Genomic DNA, 19,290 nt, shown 5'->3' with positions numbered 1-19,290 from the left:
AAATAATCTCTGGATTACTTATAATATCTAATACACTGTCAATGCTATGTAAATAGTTGTTATACTGTATTTTTTAGGGAATAATGACAAGAAAAAAGTCTGAACATGTTCAGTACAGATGAATTTTTTTCCGAAATATTTTTGATTTGCAGTTGGTTGAATTTACGGATGCAGAACCCACAGAGACAAGGGCCACTGTACAGCAGTGAGGTACGTTCTGTAATGGGGCGGTTTGAGGGCCTGGAGAGATAAGTGTCTAATTCTGCCTGGGAAGGCTTCATGGAAGCGGTGACTTTTGAGCGGGGTCTGAAAGACAAGTCTATATGTGAAAAGGTTTTACTTATTATTGCTTTCTTCATCCCTTTCTCTGTCTCTTCTATTTTCCAGCATCACACACTGTCCACCTCCTCTAAGCATCTTTTCCAGATGAATTAATTCTATTAAATTCTCATTTCCAGCAAGACTCTCATCTACTCCTGTACTTCTACCCCATCTTCACAGGGCCAGGTATTACATTCCACGGACTGTTCCTCCAGCCCCTACCAGGAGCCAGTTAAATCATGAGTTCCTAACGGCTGGTAGCATATTTACCTGTGTTCTAACTCCACCCCTTCTCATGTGCCTCACATAAAAGAATGCCTTGCAGATAGCAAGTCCTGGATAAATAGCTGGTGAGGTGAATTGTTTGCACAAAAATTATATAATTACTTTTGGCTTTACATTTACATGTCCTATCTCCAAGTTACAAGTTCCCCAAGGGCAGAGGCTATCCAGTCTTTCCTTTGTGCTGTGTATTCAAATGTCGGTTCTTAGTTGGGCACCTTGTGGTTACTCTTAAATTTGAAGGGCAAAACTTTGCATCCTTCTTTAACTACTCTCTGATTTCGCCCTTATAAATTAGAAGGGAATTATCCCCCACCCTCACAAGCCATGGAAAGTGATCTGAGACTCCCAAATATGGAAATGTTGCATTAATTGGAATAAAGGATCTGTGGGAGTAAAGGGTTCTTAAGCTCTTGGAGACTGAAATCTATTTATTGCCTCAAGGGTTGGCTCTCCAGAAGCCTTTTTCTGACCTTCCTAGGCTCCCTCTTTGGGGCTCCCAATCTATCCTGGTGCTCATTCTCTGTTTAGTGCCGCCCTTCCAAGGCAAGGACCACAGGATTGGTTCATCACTGGGTGCCTGGATTTCTGACTCCTTGGTGAGAGGTGTTTATACTATGCTGAACTCTTGTGCTTTTTTTTTTTTTTTTTGGGGGGGATGGAGTCTTGCTCTGTTGCCCAGGCTGGAGTGCAGTGGCATGATCTTGGCTCACTGCAAGCTCCGCCTCCCAGGTTCACATCATTCTTCTGCCTCAGCCTCCCAAGTAGCTGGGACTACAGGCGCCCACCATCACGCCTGGCTAATTTTTTTATATTTTTAGTAGAGACGGAGTTTCACTGTATTAGCCAGGATGGTCTCGATCTCCTGACCTCATAATCCACCCGCCTCGGCCTCCCAAAGTGCTGGGATTATAGGCATGAGCCACCGCGCCCGACCTTTTATTTATTCTTTTATTTTTAATTTATTATTATTATTATTGGAGATGGAGTGTTGCTCTGTCACCCAGGCTGGAGTGCAATGGCGCAATCTCAGCTCACTGCAACCTCTGCCTCCCAGTTTAAAGTGATTCTCTTGCCTCAGCCTTCCAAGTGGCTGGGATTACAGGTGCATGCCACCAAACCTGGCTAATTTTTGTATTTTTAGTACAGACAGGGTTTCACTATGTTGGCCCATGGTGATCTGCCCATCTCAGTCTCCCAAAGTGCTGGGATTACAGGTGTGAGCCACCACACCCGGCTGAACTCCTATGCTTTATACTTGGAAGTTGAGAAGCAATAAATCACCTGCAGATCTTGGACCATCTATAGGTAATCTATGTCGTGGAAACACACAGGAGAAAGTAAGCAAACAATGAAATAAGATTTAGATACCCTTACCACTATCCTTTTACATGCATTACAGCTGCAGAAATTCCTTAGTGTATAAACCCATGTAGTGTATTTTGTTTTTGTTACTGTTTCTGTTAGAATTGAAAACCTTAAATATTTAAACAAGATATAAAGAGAAGAGGCCTGATTCTCATCAGCCTAGTGGGGAGTCACTGGGACTTGGGCTTGATTTCATGCTTAGCAGGAGCCTCTTAGTGACCTGGGGCTGCCCTCTGTCCCTAGGGCCTTCTGGTTTCTGCTTCGCAGATTCTGCAGAGGCCAGGCAGGAGCAGTAGAGTGAAGTCTCCAGCTCAAGGTCATTAAGCACATCCTGCAGTTCCTCTGGCCATTCAGGGTCATGAAGCCAACCCTCCCCCATCTCCGGATTTTGTCTTGTCACTCCCTGTATGGTTGTTCTGCTGGCCAGAGTGTGGGGGTGGATTGGAAGGCTCTGTCTGAGGTTGGCATGGGGCAGATGGCAGATAGTTTGGTGCCAAGGACTATACCTGCATGGCCCAGCCATCCTAAGGCACATGAATGCAAATACAGCAGAGGTGGGTGTGTGTACAAAGAGCCTCCTTTACCAAATATCCGGATGAGCTACTTAGTGCTAGCCTGCCTGGAGGGTAAAGGGAGTGGTCACACAAGTGCCAAGAAAGGGAGGGACAGGAGGAGGTGAGATGACCCGGAAACATCTTAGAGTTAGACCAGTGGCCATAAACACCCTGGAGAAGTGTTGCCTAGTGTCTGGCATTTAGTTGGGGCTTACTAGGTGCTAGTGCTTAAAAGTGCTAGTTGAAGCTAGTCTAACAGACAGTTGGAAGGACCCCCTGAAATTAGTGCAACCAGCCAGGCATGGTGGCTCACGCCTGTAATCCCAGCACTTTGGGAGGCCGAGGAGGGCAGATCACCTGAGGTCAGGAGTTCAAGACCAGCCTGACCAACATGGAGAAACCCCGTCTCTACTAAAAATACAAAATTAGCTGGGCATGGTGGCACATGCCTGTAATCCCAGCTACTCAGGAGGCTGAGGCAGGAGAATCACTTGAACCCAGGAGGCAGAGGTTGCAGTGAGCCGAGATCACACCATTGCACTCCATCCTGGGCAACAAGAGTAAAACTCTGTCTCAAAAATAAATAAATAAATAAATAAATAAATAAATGAATAAATAAATAAAATAAAGAAATTAGTGCAACTTCCTACTCAGAAATGGGATTCCACTTATAGCATCCCTGCAGGTAGCCACCTGGCCTCAGCTTGAGCACACCTAGGCTTGGAATCAGAGAATCTAGCCCAGGCTGTGAAATCAGTGAGAAGCCAACCCTCGGTTTCTTCGTTGCTTAAATGGGGTGAATAAGAACCCCCTTACTGTGAGAAAATGTAGACAGTATGTAACACAGGAGCTAGTACACCAAGTTCCCAATACATTCTCACGGTTATTATTATTATTAACAACAACACAAACTGCCATCCTCATTTTGTGCACTAGAACAGTGGCTGGCAAAGCGTGTCCCTGGACCACCAGCAGCAGCATGTCTGGGGAACTTGTTAGAAATTCAGACTCTTGGTCTTGCCCCAGACTAGCTGAATTAGAAACTCTAGGGGTGAGGCTCAGTAACCTGTTTTGTTTTTGTTTTTGTTTGAGACAGAGTCTAGCTCTATCGCCTAGGCTGGAGTGCAGTGGTGTGATCTTGGCTCACTGCAGCCTCTGCCTCCTGGGTTCAAGCGATTCTCCTTCCTCAGCCTCCTGAGTAGCTGGGATTACAGGCGTGTGCCACCACGCCTGGCTAACTTTTCTATTTTTAGTAGAGAGGGGTTTTCTTTTTTCTTTTTTTTTTTTTTTTTGAGACGGAGTCTTGCTCTGTCACCCAGGCTGGAGTGCAGTGGCCGGATCTCAGCTCACTGCAAGCTCCTCCTCTCGGGTTCATGCCATTCTCCTGCCTCAGCCTCCCGAGTAGCTGGGACTACAGGCACCCGCCACTTCGCCCGGCTAGTTTTTTGTATTTTTTAGTAGAGACGGGGTTTCACCGTATTAGCCAGGATGGTCTCGATCTCCTGACCTCATGATCCGCCCGTCTCGGCCTCCCAAAGTGCTGGGATTACAGGCTTGAGCCACCGCGCCCGGCCGAGATGGGTTTTCACCATGTTGGCAAGGCTGGTCTTGAAACTCCTGCCTTCAAGTGATCCATCCGACTTGGCCTCCCAAAGTGCTGGGATTACAGGTGTGAGCCACCATGCCCGCCAGTAATCTGTGTTTTAACAAGCCCTCCAGGGGATTGAGATGCAACTACAGTTTGAGAATCACTGCTTTAGAGCCACAAAGCAGAAGTCTAATTCCCATTCTACAGAGAGCCATTCACTATTGGAATACACTCTATGTTCTTCTCAAGTCTTATTCCTGACATCATCGTCTCTGCTTCCTTCAGCCATCTCTCATTTACCAAGTACTCCCTTGCTATTCTTATTGCACTGTCATGCCATGCTCTCATGGTCAGCGACCCTCTCAAATAGGATGGCTCCCAGCACTGCACCCAGGGCTCCCCAATGGTCTGAGCAGTGCACAGGGCAATGGGCTTGCTGCCTCCTCTTCTCTACAAATCCTGACAGCTATTTATTCAGTGTCCACTGCATGCCAAGCACATGACATACAGTATTTTTTAGTTTACTGTTTTGATTGAGGTTAAACTTACATGTATTAAAGTGCACAAGTCTTAAATAGCTTGATGAATTTTTATATGTGTACACATCTATGTGACCACCATCCACCTCAAGATATAGAACATTTCCAGCACCCATGCCAGAAACAGTAGTGTACTTGCTCCACATTATGTATGTGAGAGCAGTAGTTCATTCTTTTCATTGCTATGTAGTATTCCATTACATGGATATACCACAATATATTTTTCTCATCTACTGTTGATGGACATTCAGACTGTTTTCAGTTTGCAGCTACAATAAAGCTACTCTAAACATTTGTATGCTTATTTTTTGGTGGACAGAAGCTCCAATTCTATTCAGTTTATGTCCAGAAGTGAAATTACTATGTCACAGATAGGTTTGGTTTTAGCAGATGCAGCAAGACAGTTTTTCTTTTTTTATTTTTATTTTTTTTTTTTGAGACGGAGTCTCGCACTGTCGCCCAGGCTGGAGTGCAGTGGCCGCATCTCAGCTCACTGCAAGCTCTGCCTCCCGGGTCTACGCCATTCTCCTGCCTCAGCCTCCCGAGTAGCTGGGACTACAGGCGCTCACCACCACACCCGGCTAGTTTTTTGTATTTTTTAGTAGAGACGGGGTTTCACCGTATTAGCCAGGCTGGTCTCGATCTCCTGACCTTGTGATCCGCCCGTCTCGGCCTCCCAAAGTGCTGGGATTACAGGCTTGAGCCACCGCGCCCGGCGACAGTTTTTCAAAGTGGTTGTTCCAGTGTACACTCCTACTAGAGTTTTAGTTCCTCATCCTTGTCAACACTTGGCATTGTCAGTCCTTCCCTCCCCTCTGCTCCTCTCCCCTCCCCTCCTCTCCGTTCCCCTGTAAGGGTACTAGTATCTCAAAGGTTTTCATTTGCATTTCCCTCATGACAAATATGGTTCAGTATCTCATCATATGCTTATTGGCAATTTGCACATCCTCTTTTTTGAAATATTCCTTTGAGTCTTCAGCCTACTTTTAAAATCGGGTTGTCTATCTCTTTGAAATTTATTTAGGAGTTCTTGATATATGCTGGATGTGAGTTCTTTGTCGGTTACATGTATTGTAAATACCTTTTCCTTGCCTGCACATACATTATTTTTTCCTTTTATCTTTAGTTTACACAGAATAATTGTACATACTTATGGGGTACAGAGTATTTTTTTTTATCTGCACAGTCTGAGGACAGGGGGTGATGTTCTGATACAGGTATAATGTATGTAATGTATGTAATGATCAAATTGGGGCAATAAGCATATCTATCATCTCAAATATTTATCATTTTTTTGTGTTGTGAACATTCAAAATCCTCTCTTCTAACTATTCAAAGATATACACTAAATTATTGTAAGCCATGTTCACCCTACAGTGCTACAGAACACTAGAACCTATTCCTCCCATCGAGCTGTAACTTTGTATCTATTAACCATCCTCACCCTATCCTCCCCATCCCCCTACCCTTATAAATCTCTAATAACCACAGTCTTATCTCTATCTACTTCTATGAGCTCAATTTTTTAAGCTCCCACACATGAATGTAATCATGCTACATTTATGTTTCTGTGCCTGAACTTATTTCACTTACTAGAATGCTTTCCAGACTTATCATGTTTCTGTGAATAACAGAATTTCATTATTTTTCATGTTTGAATAGTATTCCATTGTGTATATAAACCACATTTTCTTTATTCATTCATCTGTTGATGTTCATTTAGGTTGAATCCATATCTTGGCTATTGTGAATAGAGCTTCAATAAACATGAGGATTCAGATAGCTCTTTGATGTACTGATTTTCTTTTCTTTGGATAAATACTCAGTAGTGGAATTGCTGGATTGTATGGTAGGTAGATCTATTTTTAGTTTTTTAAGGAACCTTCATACTATTTTCTATAATGGTTTTACTAATTTGCATTCTCACCCATAGTGTATAAGAGTTCCCTTTTTTCTGCCTTCTTACCAGCATTGATTTTTTTTTTATCATTTTAATGACAGCCATTCTAGCTGGGGTGAGATTATATCTTATTGCAGTTTTGATTTACATTTCCTTGATAATTAGTGATGCTGAGCATTTTTCCCTATATTTGTTTGGCCATTTTTATGTATCCTTCTGAGAAATGTCTATTTTTTTTTTATCCTTTGCCCACTTTTTAATTTTTTTTTTTCTGTCAAGTTGTTTGAGTTTCTTATATATTCTAGATATTAGTCCCTTGTTGGTGAATACTTTGCAAACGTTTTCCCCCTTTTTACAGGTTGTCTCTTCACTCTGTTGATTGTTTCTTTCACTATGCAGAAGCTTTTTCATTTTATATAGTCCCATTTGTCTATTTTTGTCTTTGTTCCCTATGCTTTTGAAGTCTTATGGATAAAATCATTGCCTAGACCAATGTCCTGAAGCATTTCCCCTATGTTTCCTTCTAGTAGTTTTGGATCTTATGTTTGAGTCTGTAATCCATTGAGTTGACTTTTATACATAGTGCAAGATGAGGGTCTAATTTCATTATTCTGCATATGAATATCTGATTTTCCCAGCACCATTTATTCTAGAGACTATCCTTTCCCAGGGTATGTTTATGGCAACTTTGTTGAAAATCAGTTGGCTGAAAATACATGGATTTATTTCTGGGTTTTCTATTCTGTTTCATTGGTCTATGTGTCTATTTTTATACCAATACCATGCTGTTTTGGTCACTATAGCTCTGTAGTATATTTTGAAGTCAGTGTCATGCCTCCAGCTTTCTTTCTTTTCTTTTTTTTTTTTTTTTTTTTTTTTTTGCTCAGGATTGCTTTGGCTATTCAGGGTCTTTTGTGGTTCCATATGAATTTTAAGATTGTTTTTCTATTTCAGTGAAGAAGTCATTGGTATTTTGATACAGATTGTACTGGGTTTGTAGATTGCTTTGGGTAGTATGTTCATTTTACAATATTAATTCTTCTAATCCATGAGCATGAGATGTCTTCATTTTTTTGTGTCTCTAATTTCTTTCGGCAGTGTTTATGGTTTTCATTGTAGAGATCTTTCACTTCCTTGGTTAAATTTATTTCTAGGTATTTTATTTTATTGTAGCTACTATAAGTGAGATTGCTTTCTTGATTTCTTTTTCAGCTAGTTAATTATTGGCATATAGAAATACTACTGATTTTTGTATGTCGATTTTGTATCTGCAACTTTACTCAATTTATCTATCAGTTCCAAGAGGGTGTGTGTGTGTGTGTGTGTGTGTGTGTGTAGTCTTTTAGATTTTTCTCTATGTAAAATCCTGTTGTCTGCAAAGGGACAATTTGACTCCTGTTTTTCAATTTGGATACCCTTTGTTCCTTTCTCTTGCCTAACTGCTCTGGCTAGGACTTCCAGTACTAGTTGAATAAAAGTGATGAGGATAGACATCTTTATTTTGTTTTAGTTGTTAGAGGAAAGGGTGTCAGCTTTTCTTCATTCAGTATGATGTGAGCTGTGGATTTGTCATATATGGCCTTTATTGTATTGAGGTATGTTTCTTCTAAATCTAATTTGTTGAGAGTTTTTATCATGAGAATATGTAGAGTTTTTTAAATCCTGTTTCTGTACCTATCATCACATGGTTTTTGTCCTTTATTCTGTTGAAGTGATGTATCATGTTTATTGAATTGCAAATGTTGAACCTTTCTTGCATTCCTGGAATAAATCTCACATGATCATGGTGTATTATTACCTTTATGATGTGTTGTTGGATTCTGTTTGCTAATATTTTGTTGAGGATTTTTGCATCTATGTTCATCAGAGATATTGGCCCATAGTTGTCTTTTTCTGTTTTGTCCTTGTCTGGTTTTTGATATTAGGTAGGTATCAAATGCTGTCCTCGTAGAATGAGTTTGGAAGAATTCCTTCCTCTTTAATTATTTTGGAATAATTTGAGAAGAATTTGTGTAAGACCCCTCTCCCCTCTCCTTTTTTGACAGGATGTGGCTCTGTAACCCAGGTTTGAATGCAGTGGCATGATTGGTGCAGTCTTGCAATCTTGTTACCTATTATTGGTCTCTTCAGGTTTTCTTTTTGGCTCAATCTTGGTGGTTTATATATATTCAAGAATTTATCCATTTCCTCTAGGTTTTCCAATTTGTTGGCATATAGATGTTCATAATAGTTTCTAATGATTCTTTGTATTTCTGTGGTGTCAATTATGTCTCCCTTTTCATTTCTGATTTTTTTTTTTTTTTTTAAGAGATGGAGGCTCGTTTTGTTGCCCAGACTGGAGTGCAGTGACTATTCACAGGCACGATCATCACACACTGTAGCCTCGAACTCCTGGCCTCAAGCGTTTTCGTGTCTCAGCCTACAAAGTTGTGGAACTATAGGCATGTGCCACCGTGCCTGGCTTCTGATTTTATTTATTTGGGTGTCTCTTTTTCTTAGTCTAGCTAATGATTTGTCAATTTTGTTTATCTTTAGAAAAAACAAGTTTTCATGTTTTTCATCTTTTGGTACTATTTTTAGTCTCTATTTTGTTTAGTTCTGCCCTGATCTTTATTATTTCTTTGCTTCTACTAATTTTGGGTTCAATTTGTTTTTGCTTTTCTGGTTCCATGAGGAGCATCATGGGGTTGTTTATTTGAAACCTTTCTACTATTTAGATATAAGCATTTATTGCTATAAACATCTCTCCTAGTATTGCTTTTACTGCATCCTGTGGGTATTGGTATGTTGTGTTTCCATTTTCATGTTTCAAGACTTTTTTTATTTCCTTTTTAATTTCTTCATTGACCCAGTGATTGTTCAAGTATGTATTATTTAATTTCCATGTATTTGTATAGTTTCCAGGGGTCCTTTTGTTATTGATTTCTAGTTTCACTCCATTGTAGTTTGAGAAAATACTTGGTATGGTTTCAATTTCTTTCTTTTTTTTTTTTTTTCATGGAGCTGGGGTCTCACTCTATGTTGTCCAGGCTGGTCTTGAGCTCCTGGGCTCAGGCAATCCTCTTGCCCCCCAAAGTGCTGGGATTACAGACATGAACCACCGTAGCTAGCCTGATATATATATATATTTTAGATGGAGACTTTCTCTGTTGCCCAAGCTAGAGTGCAGTTGCACGATCTTGGCTCACTGCAACCTCTGCCTCCCGGGTTCAAGCGATTCTCCTGCCTCAGCCTCCTGAGTAGCTGGGATTACATACGTACACCACCACACCCGGCTAATTTTTGTATTTTTAGTACAGATGGAGTTTCACCATGTTTGCCAGGCTGGTCTTGAACTCTAGACCTCAAGTGATCTGCCCGCCTTGGCCTCCCAAAGTGCTGGAATTACAGGCGTGAACCATCATGCCCAGCCTAGCCAGTCTGATTGTTTAATATTTATTGGACTTTATTTTGTGGCCTAACATATGGTCTATCTTGGAAAACATTCCCATGCATATACATTAACTTTAATCTTCACAATGGTCCTGTGAGGTAGGCATTATTATCCCTATTTTATGGAGAAGAAGACTGTGAGGCTCAGGAAAGCAGAGTAACTTCCCTAAAGTCACACAGCATAAGTAGCAAAGCTAAGTTTTGAGCCTGCGTTGCCTGACTCGAAAGTCTGGATCCTTCCCACGAGAATGTTCTGCCTCTCACATTCAACTCCAATACACACATCTAAGACTATTGCATAAGCTGATAGCTGTTAACATTTTCCCCCACAGAAAATGCAGTTGAACCAAGACTTCCTAACTTGTCTATGAGCAGTTGATTCTTTGAATCTAAGTACAGGACTTGATACATGTGGAATAACAGAAAGAACCTGGACCGTGGAGTGAGACAGGGTTAGACTTGAGTTCTGGCTACACACTTGGCTGTGCCAACTCAAGGCAGCTACCTTGACATTATAAGGCTGATTTTCTTCAACTGTAAAATGTCAATGTAGGATTACACGATAACACATGTGAAGCCTCTGTTAAAACACTCAGGGTGGCACTGCTCACACTTCTTAGTTGCCTTCCCCTGATCCAGAGTGTCAATTTTGGTTTGAGTTCCTCTCGTCCACGGGTGCACTTTTGTCTCCCATTCAGTCACGTAGCAAGGGGCTAGTCCTCCAGATGTTCTTGAGTAATCATGGCACCTCACATTCATATAGAATGGTTACTAATAGTCATCCAAATTATTATTTATTTTATTTTATTTTATTTTATTTTTTTTGAGACGGAGTCTGGCTCTGTGGTCCAGACTGGAGTGCAGTGGCGTGATCTTGGCTCACTGCAAGCTCCGCCTCCTAGTCATCCAAATTATTGAGAAAAATATTGACCACAATGTACCAGTCTCCCACCCCACTTTTTCGTAATTAGTCTTTCCTTTGGAACTCAGCTAAGTTGTTCATTCTTCTGGGAGTGCTCCGCCCACCCAGAGCTGCCCCGGGTGCCTGCCTTTTGTTCTCTGCATCTCCTCACCACCTTCCCTTATGAAGAGCAGCTGAGGTGTCTGTAACCCGAATCAATACTGTATCAGCTCCTTGAGGATAGAGATTAGGTCACACAATTATCCTTACATCTTAGAGCGCAGCACCTGCCTGGTACATAGCTGGCATTCAGAAAATATTAGCTACATAAAAATGTGTTTAAGTATTATAACCTTGAGTTGATGAAACTCCGAGGCAAGAAATAGTATTTATTATAGAGGATTTCATGAAAAATGTACAATGTATCGATCTCCAGTTCTCAGATTTGGCTATATATTAAAATCCCCTGGAAACATAGAAAAAGTCAGAATCGCCGGGCGTGGTGGCTCAAGCCTGTAATCCCAGCACTTTGGGAGGCCGAGACGGGCGGATCACGAGGTCAGGAGTTCGAGACCATCCTGGCTAACACGGTGAAACCCCGTCTCTACTAAAAAATACAAAAAACTAGCCGGGCGAGGTGGCGGGCGCCTGTAGTCCCGGCTACTCGGGAGGCTGAGGCAGGAGAATGGCGTAAAAACCCGGGAGGCAGAGCTTGCAGTGAGCTGAGATCCGGCCACTGCACTCCAGCCTGGGCGACACAGCGAGACTCCGTCTCAAAAAAAAAAAAAAAAAAAAGAAAAAAAGAAAAAGTCAGAATCTCTGGTTGGTGGAGTCCTGTGTTGGTATTTTGCAAAAGTTCCCAGGGCTTCCTAATGTGCAGCTAGGGTTGGAAACCACTGCTCCAGAAAATCCACATTTTACCACTGAAGAACTGCCTGCATATCCTGTACCATTTAGGCCCTGCACTAAAGTGCGTTTATTGAATTATACTTGGGCTTTGTGTCCAATTTGAGTAACCCTAGGATATAACTGTGTGACTCTTGTCACTGGAGGTATGGAGAGATGTTGTTGTCAATGGGTCCTCTTTATGAAGACACAACGAAGAGATACCTATTGGGCATCAGCACCAAAAAAAGGCCATGATCCTCCTGACCAACCAGTTCATGTTTATCTTATGGATTCCAGGAATCATTTAATTAACACTATTTTCCAGGTTTGTGGTAGCTGCTGCAAATCTCAAGATCAAAGCCATGGTCCATCTTTATCACTCATAAAGAATTTTGTGGTGTATGTGTTACACATTGACTTGGTTCCACTTTATTTTTTGTCTTTTTCTCTTCACCCTCTGATATGGTTGGGTCTGTGTCCCTACCCAAATCTCATGTCATATTATAATTCTCAATGTTGGAGGAGGGGCCTGATGGGAGGTGATTGGATCATGGGGGCAGACATCCCCCTTGCTGTTCTCTCAAGAGTGAGTTTTTATGAGATCTGGTTGTTTGAAAGTGTGTAGCACCTCCTCCTTTGCTCTCTTTTTCCTGCTGGCCATATGAAGATGTGCCTGCTTCCCCTTTGCCTTCCACCATGATTGTTTTCTGAGGCCTCCCCAGAAGCAGAAGCCTGTATAGCCCACAAAACTGAGTCAATTAAACCTCTTTTCTTTATAAGTTACCCAGTCTCAGGTATGTCTTTATATCAGTGTGAGAATGGACGAACACACCCTCCTTTCCTGAACTTTTTCTACAATAAAGCTTTTTAATTGAGGTAATTCACATATCATAATATTCACCCTTTTAAAGTATACAGTGTACAGTGGTTTTTAGTGTATTTACAAGATTGTATAACCATCATTACTAATTCCAGAACATTTCCATCACCCTAAAAAGAAACTCCATACCCATTAGCAGTCACTTCTCATTCTGTCTTCCCCTCAACCTACTTTCTGTCTTTGTGGATTTGCCTGTTCTAGATATTTCATATCAATGGAATCATACAGTATGTGGCTTTCTGTGTCTGGTTTCCTGTACTTAGCATAATGTTTTCAAGGTTCATGCATGGTGTAGCACGTATCGGTACTTTATTCCTTTTTTATGACTGAATAGTATTCTACTGTATGGACATACCACATTTTGTTTATACATTCATCAGCTGTTGGACATTTGGGTTTCTACTTTTTGGCTGTTATGAATTATGCTGCTGAGAATATTCATGCACAAGTTTTTATGTGAATATGCTTTAGTTCTCTTGGGTACATACTAGTGGGGTGGTTCGCTGTGTCAGATAGTAACTCTGTGTTTAACTTTTTGAGACCCTTTCCTCATTTAAAGAAATGTTTTTATCTTGTAGTATAGTATGTATTTCTGTAAGCCACTACAGGTTCCTTTTTTTGGAATGAGGTGGCATATAAATAAATAAATAAAAAGTCACAAAGCACTCCCAAGCCATCTGTTTAATAATCTGTGCTTGAATGTTGCCAGGATTCTATATTGAGCCGTTTGGTCTATAGTTTCCAGAAATACCTTCTGTCTCCTGGTAAAAATCGGAATGTTTTCCTATCTCCAGTGTCCTCATGTATCTAGGTTGTTTTTCAGTCCTACCTGCAAGGGATTTCATGACTCCAGTGTCTCACCTGAATCGGGCCCCCAGAACTCATCTATGGCCACAAAAGCTCTCACCCTCCACCTTTGTAACTGTCTTGTGACACACTTAAAATTTTTTATATCAAAGTAATTCATGCACATGGTTAAAAATAAACTAGATCAGAAGAGCTTACAGTCCCCTACCTCATCCCTCCCACCTCTAGTCTTGCTCCCCAGAGGCAACTGCTTCTAACTCTTTTAGCTCTTTATTCTGGGAGTAACTTCCATATCTCTAAATAATATGCTAATGCCACTGTTCCTTGGTTTTTCAAGTTTAAACATCCTCTATTAATTTATAACTATCACAAATGAGGCGGGGCACGGTGGCTCATGCCTGTAATCCTAGCACTTTGGGAGGGTGAGGCAGGTGGATTGCCTGAGCTCAGGAGTTCGAGACCAGCCAGAGCAACGTGGTGAAACTGTCTCTACTAAAATACAAAAAATTAGCTGGGTGTGATGGCACGTGCCTGTAATCCCAGCTACTTGGGAGGCTGAGACAGGAGAATCCCTTGGACCCCAGAGGTGGAGGTTGCAGCCTAGGTGACAAAGCCAGACCCTGTCTCACACACACAAAACAATGATAATAATAATAATAATTTATAAAAAATGAGGATTTAGTTCACATATCTAATCCAAACAACCCTCCCCCCACCCTACTGTCAGTATATATAACTGTTCTTATTTAATTCCTCTAAATAAAATAAAAATAAATCTGTCAATTACCTCTGTTGCTTTAAGTGACTACATCTTTATTTTTCATCCCACTAGCTGTTGATAGTAGTTTTGACTCACTGTTTATAGGATAAAGATATCATCATTCCTACCTTTCCCTTTAGGCTGCCCTTCCCAACTTCTGTCTCCTGAACATTTACTTTTTTTCTTTTTTTTTTTTTTTTTGAGACAGAGTCTTGCTCTGTCACCCAGGCTAGAGTGCTGTGGCATGGTCTTGGCTCACTGCAACCTCCACCTCCTGGGTTCAAGTGATCCTTCTGCCTTAGTCTCCCAACTAGCTGGGATTACAAGCATGCACAATCACGCCCCGGTAATTTTTGTATTTTTAGTAGAGATAGGGTTTGGCCATGTTGGCCAGGCTGGTCTCGAACTCCTAACCTCAAGTGATCCACCAACCTCGGCCTCCCAAAGTGTTGGGATTACAGGAATGAGCCATCGCGCCCGGCACATTTACTTTAAATGTTCAATGTTGACAACATTTATGTTCTAATTTTCTCACCATAATTAGGTCTTCTGTGCTTTGCTTATCGGTTGTTTGTAATGTTTAAATCCAATAAATAGTGTTCACATTTTGTGACAATGTAAATATTGTTTATTACAGAGCCACACAATGTCCTGTGATGAATTTTCTTTCATTTCTTCTAGTTTTTCATAAGAGTTTCGAATTGCCTTTTTTCTTTCTTCTTCTTTCCCTTCTCTTTTTTCTCTCTCTCTGTCTCTCTCTCTTTCTTAGACAGAGTCTCACCATGTCACCCAGGCTGGACTCAAGCCATCTTTCTAAGTAGCTGGGATTACAGACAGGTGCCACCATGCCAGGCTTATTCTTTAATAATGCCCTTGTTATTTATTCAAGTCTGCTCCCGCCTTTCCATCTAATGAGTAGAGGTGCCTTATTTCTCAGGACTGGTTACACAGAGCCCTCTGTCCTTCCGCCACACAGGTGTAGGTGTTGGCCTGGGGCAGCCCTCCCTCTTTCCCTCCTTTTCTTCCTTTCTTCTACTTGTTTCTTCTTTGTTTATGCTCTCATTTTGCTGCACCACATCTTTAATTTCTCAAGGAGTGTGTGGTATATAGGTTTACTGAGTCCCTCGTGTCTGAAAGTATCATTGCTCCACCCTCACACTTGAATAGTAATTTGGACAGATATAGAATTCTTGGTTGAAAATTGCTTTGGTCATCGAATATTGAAGGCATAGTTCTAGCCTTTGCTGGTGAGAATTTTGAGGCCAGTCTGATGCATATATATATATAGATATATATACAGAGAGAGAGAGGCAAATATATATACACGCACATATATATATATATATTTTGTTGTTGTTGTTGTTGTTTTTTTTTGAGACGGAGTTTTGCTTTTGTTGCCCAGGCTGGAGTGCAATGGTGAGATCTCAATTCACCACAACGTCTGCCTCCCAGGTTCAAGTGATTCTCCTGCCTCAGCCTCCTGAGTATCTGGGACTACAGGCATGTGCCACCATGCTCAGCTAATTTTGTATTTTTAGTAGAGATGGGGTTTCTCCATGTTGGTCAGGCTGGTCTCGAACTCCTGATCTCAGGTGAAACACCCTCCTTGGCCTCCCAAAGTGCTGGGATTAAAGGCATGAGCCACCATGCCCAGCCTCTGATGCCTATATTTTTAGAGGTACCCTTTCTTTTTTCTTTCTTTTGTTACCTCTAAGGAAATTTTTAGGTAACCTTTCTTTCTTTCTTTTTTTACCTCTAAGGAAATTTTTAGGATCTAGATATACTATCATTTAGATATACAACTAATTCTCTTACCTTCCAACACCTTCTAATGACTTTTTTATTTCTGTGATCCTATCTTTAATTTCCAGTAGTTCACACTTACTCTCTGATTACTCCTTTTCATAGTATCCTGTCCTTGTTTAGGGATGTAACACCTCTCCAATCTATCTGAGAATGCCTGAAATATTTAAAATGTTCTTTTGTCTTCCGTTTCCTAAATTATTTCTCTTTCTTATGGAGCACTGCCCTGACCACCACCGCCATTTATCCTTGTCTCTTTTTCATGTTAAGGTCATTTTTCAATGTCTGACGATCTTTGTCTTTTCATATTTAAGAGTGAGCCAGCCTGGTCAGCTGGCAGATTTCATTTTATTTTCTTTCTTTCTTTCTTTCTTTCTTTCTTTTTCTTTCTTTCTTTCTTTCTTTCTTTCTTTCTTTCTTTCTTTCTTTCTTTCTTCTTTTCTTTTCTTTTCTTTTCTTTTCTTTTCTTTTCTTTTCTTTTCTTTTCTTTTCTTTCTTTTTTGGAGTCTCACTCTGTTGCCCAGGCTGGAGTGCAGTGGTGCGATATTGGCTCATTGCAAACTCTGCCTCCTGGGTTCAAGCGATTCTCCTGCCTCAGCCTCTCGAGTAGCTGGGATTACAGGCGTGCACCACCACACCTGGCTAATTTTTTGTATTTTTTTTGTAGAGACAGTGTTCCACCATGTTGGCCAGGCTGCTCTCGACCCCCTGACCTCAGGTGATCCACCTGCCTTGGCCTCCCAAAGTGCTGGGATTGCAGGTGTGAGCTACTGTGCCCGGCCCATGAATGGAAAATTTCAATTCCCTTTTAATGTGTATGTTTTATCTTTTTCAGAATGGTCATTCTCCTAACATAGGAGAATGAAACAAATTGAGAGTTTCATCGTCATAATGAATATCTCTCCCTGTGTGAAACAGAGGTTCCTGAAATCTGAGAGCCTCCTTCCTTCTCTGTTGCGCTCTTTTTTTGTTTGTTTGTTTTGTTTGAGAAAGTGTTTTGCTTTGTTGCCTGGGCTGGGGTGCAGTGGCGTGACCACTGCTTACTACACCCTCCACCTCCCTGGCTCAGGTGATCTTCCAGCCTCAGTCTCCTGTGTGGCTGGGACCACAGGCACCGCACCACCACACCTGGCTAAATTTTGTATTTTTTATACAGACAGGGATCGCCTTTTTTGCCCAGGCTGTTCTTGAACTCCTGGGCCCAAGCAATCCTCCTGTCTTGGCCACCCAAAGTGCTGGGATAACCGATGTGAGCCACCACGCCCAGCTTGTTGGGCTACTTTAGTTTCTGACTTCAGATGCAGCTTCCCACTCGTCCGTGTCAGAGACCTTTGCTTCCTCATCTCCAAATGCCAATTATGTCTGTGTCCTGTCAGTTCTAAGTCTGGCATGTTCCTTGGATTCAGGGCTCCAGCTTCTTCTACTGCCTTAGTCCAGTGGTTCTGGCCCACAGTTCAGTTCCAGGCGATTTATCCTGTACGACTGTAGCAGCTTCCTAGCTGGTCCCTGCCGACCCTCCCCTAATCCAGCCTTACTGCCTCTAAATTCAGACTTGCTTGTGACCCTCATTTACAGCAAAAGAAGGACATTTTAAAGCAATTAACATCACTTCTATGGAGAGCTATTTGGCAATATCCACCAAAATTATAACTGTCCCTGCCCTTTGACCTGCAATTTCACTTCCAGGAAGTTATCCGGCATACAGAGTTGTACATGTAAAACATGACATATGTACCAAGTTATTTATTGCAGCACTGTTTATAAAAGCAAGAGATTATAGAGTGGGCGTGGTGGCGTGATCACAGCTCACTGCAGCTTCCATCTTGCTGGAAGATGGAAGGTGATCCTCCTACCTCAGCCTCCCAAGTAGCTGGGACCACAGGCATGTGCCATTATGCCCAGCTAATTTTTGTATATTTTGTAGAAATTAGGTTTTGCCAGGTTGCTCAGGCTGGTCTCGAACTCCTGAGCTCAAATGATCTACCTGCCTTGGCCTCCCAAAGTGCTAGGATTACAGCTTGAGCCACCATGCTGGCCCCTATGTTTATTTTATCTTATGTAAAAATGCAGATTCGCTGAGCTAGATGAGTGCATAGGTGACTCTACCCACCTCTACCCACCTCTCACACGTGAAGCGCTGATCAAAGACTCAAAAGAATGCAACCATTCGCCTTTTATCTCCCCATGCCTTTTAAAAATTTCTTCCTCTTTCGCCAACATCCACCCTTTCTTCTTTAAATATTGAAGCCCTCAAAATCATCTTTGGAGACAGGCACAGATCTGTCTTCTGGGCATGCATCCTTAACCTGGCGAAAATAAACCTCTAAATTAATTGACACCTGCCCTAGAAAATTCTTGGTTCACAAAAGCATTAAAATATTAACTAGCAGTGGTTATTTATAGGTAGTTGGCATACGAGTGATTTTAATTTTCTTTATCCTATTTCTGTTTCTCCCTCAATTTTTGTATGATAAACATATCAATTCTAATAATCAGAAAAAAAAATAATGGATGCTGCCCTTCTCCACATGGTGCACAGGACCAAGCTCAGTGTCTTCAATGCATTTCCATCCTCCTCCCCTATCATTTCCCAACCTCCCCCAGCACAGCAGGATCGGTGGTTTCTGAACATGGCCCCTTGGTTGTTCTCCTCTGTCCTGCAGAAATGCGAACTAGCCTCCACTGTGCAGCTCGTATGTCACCCCCTTCCAGATAGAATCAGCGGCTCCTTCCTTTGTGCCCATGTAGCCAACTGTTTCCCAATGACCTGGCTTCCTGGTGGGTGTGGACCTTGTCTTCTTTGCCACCTGGGATGGCCCCCGCCTTGACTCATGGGGTGTGCCAAGTGCTGGCAAATGCAGGCCGAATGACCACAAGCCCTTGTTGCTTCCTCCACCTTCTGTGAGACAGCTGGGTTACAAGAGTCCGAGTTGGCCACAGGCGTCTCTTCACCACGGTGTCTCCTTTCTGTGCATCACTGTTTTCAGGGTGTTCTGCCAGACGTGCTGTGGTGCTTATTCTCCACTTGGGGGGCCCTCGACTCAGCAGCATCCTTCAGACAGAGCTGCATCTTCCAAACCAAGGATGGGTACTGACCAACCCCCAGAGGTCTAGCTGGAGGAGAAGGGGCTCCCGGGACGGCTGGTTGGCCTCAGGAGAGGGGCAGGAGGAGGGCTTTTTCTCACATCCCATCAGTAATCTTGGAGAAAGTGGGGCTGGGAGCCCAGGTAACACGTTTGTCCTGACACTTCCACTCCCTCCTGGGAA

The 19,290-nt window shown here is 42.0% G+C and overlaps 1 protein-coding gene across 1 annotated transcript in view; it reads left to right on the top strand.

Moving 5' to 3' along the window:
* ELK4 (ETS transcription factor ELK4) overlaps positions 1-19,290 on the top strand; it is a 96,836-nt gene that overhangs the window by 64,087 nt on the left and 13,459 nt on the right. Inside the window, exon 8 of the transcript XR_012432182.1 lies at positions 153-210. The gene's annotated coding sequence lies outside the window, so the exon portion shown is untranslated. The remainder of the gene's footprint in view (positions 1-152; positions 211-19,290) is intronic.

Source organism: Macaca fascicularis, chromosome 1, assembly GCF_037993035.2.
Source record: "Macaca fascicularis isolate 582-1 chromosome 1, T2T-MFA8v1.1".
NCBI classification, from domain to species: domain Eukaryota; kingdom Metazoa; phylum Chordata; class Mammalia; order Primates; family Cercopithecidae; genus Macaca; species Macaca fascicularis.
Note: the sequence above shows the minus strand (reverse complement) of the source record. Positions and strands in the feature narration are given on the sequence as shown.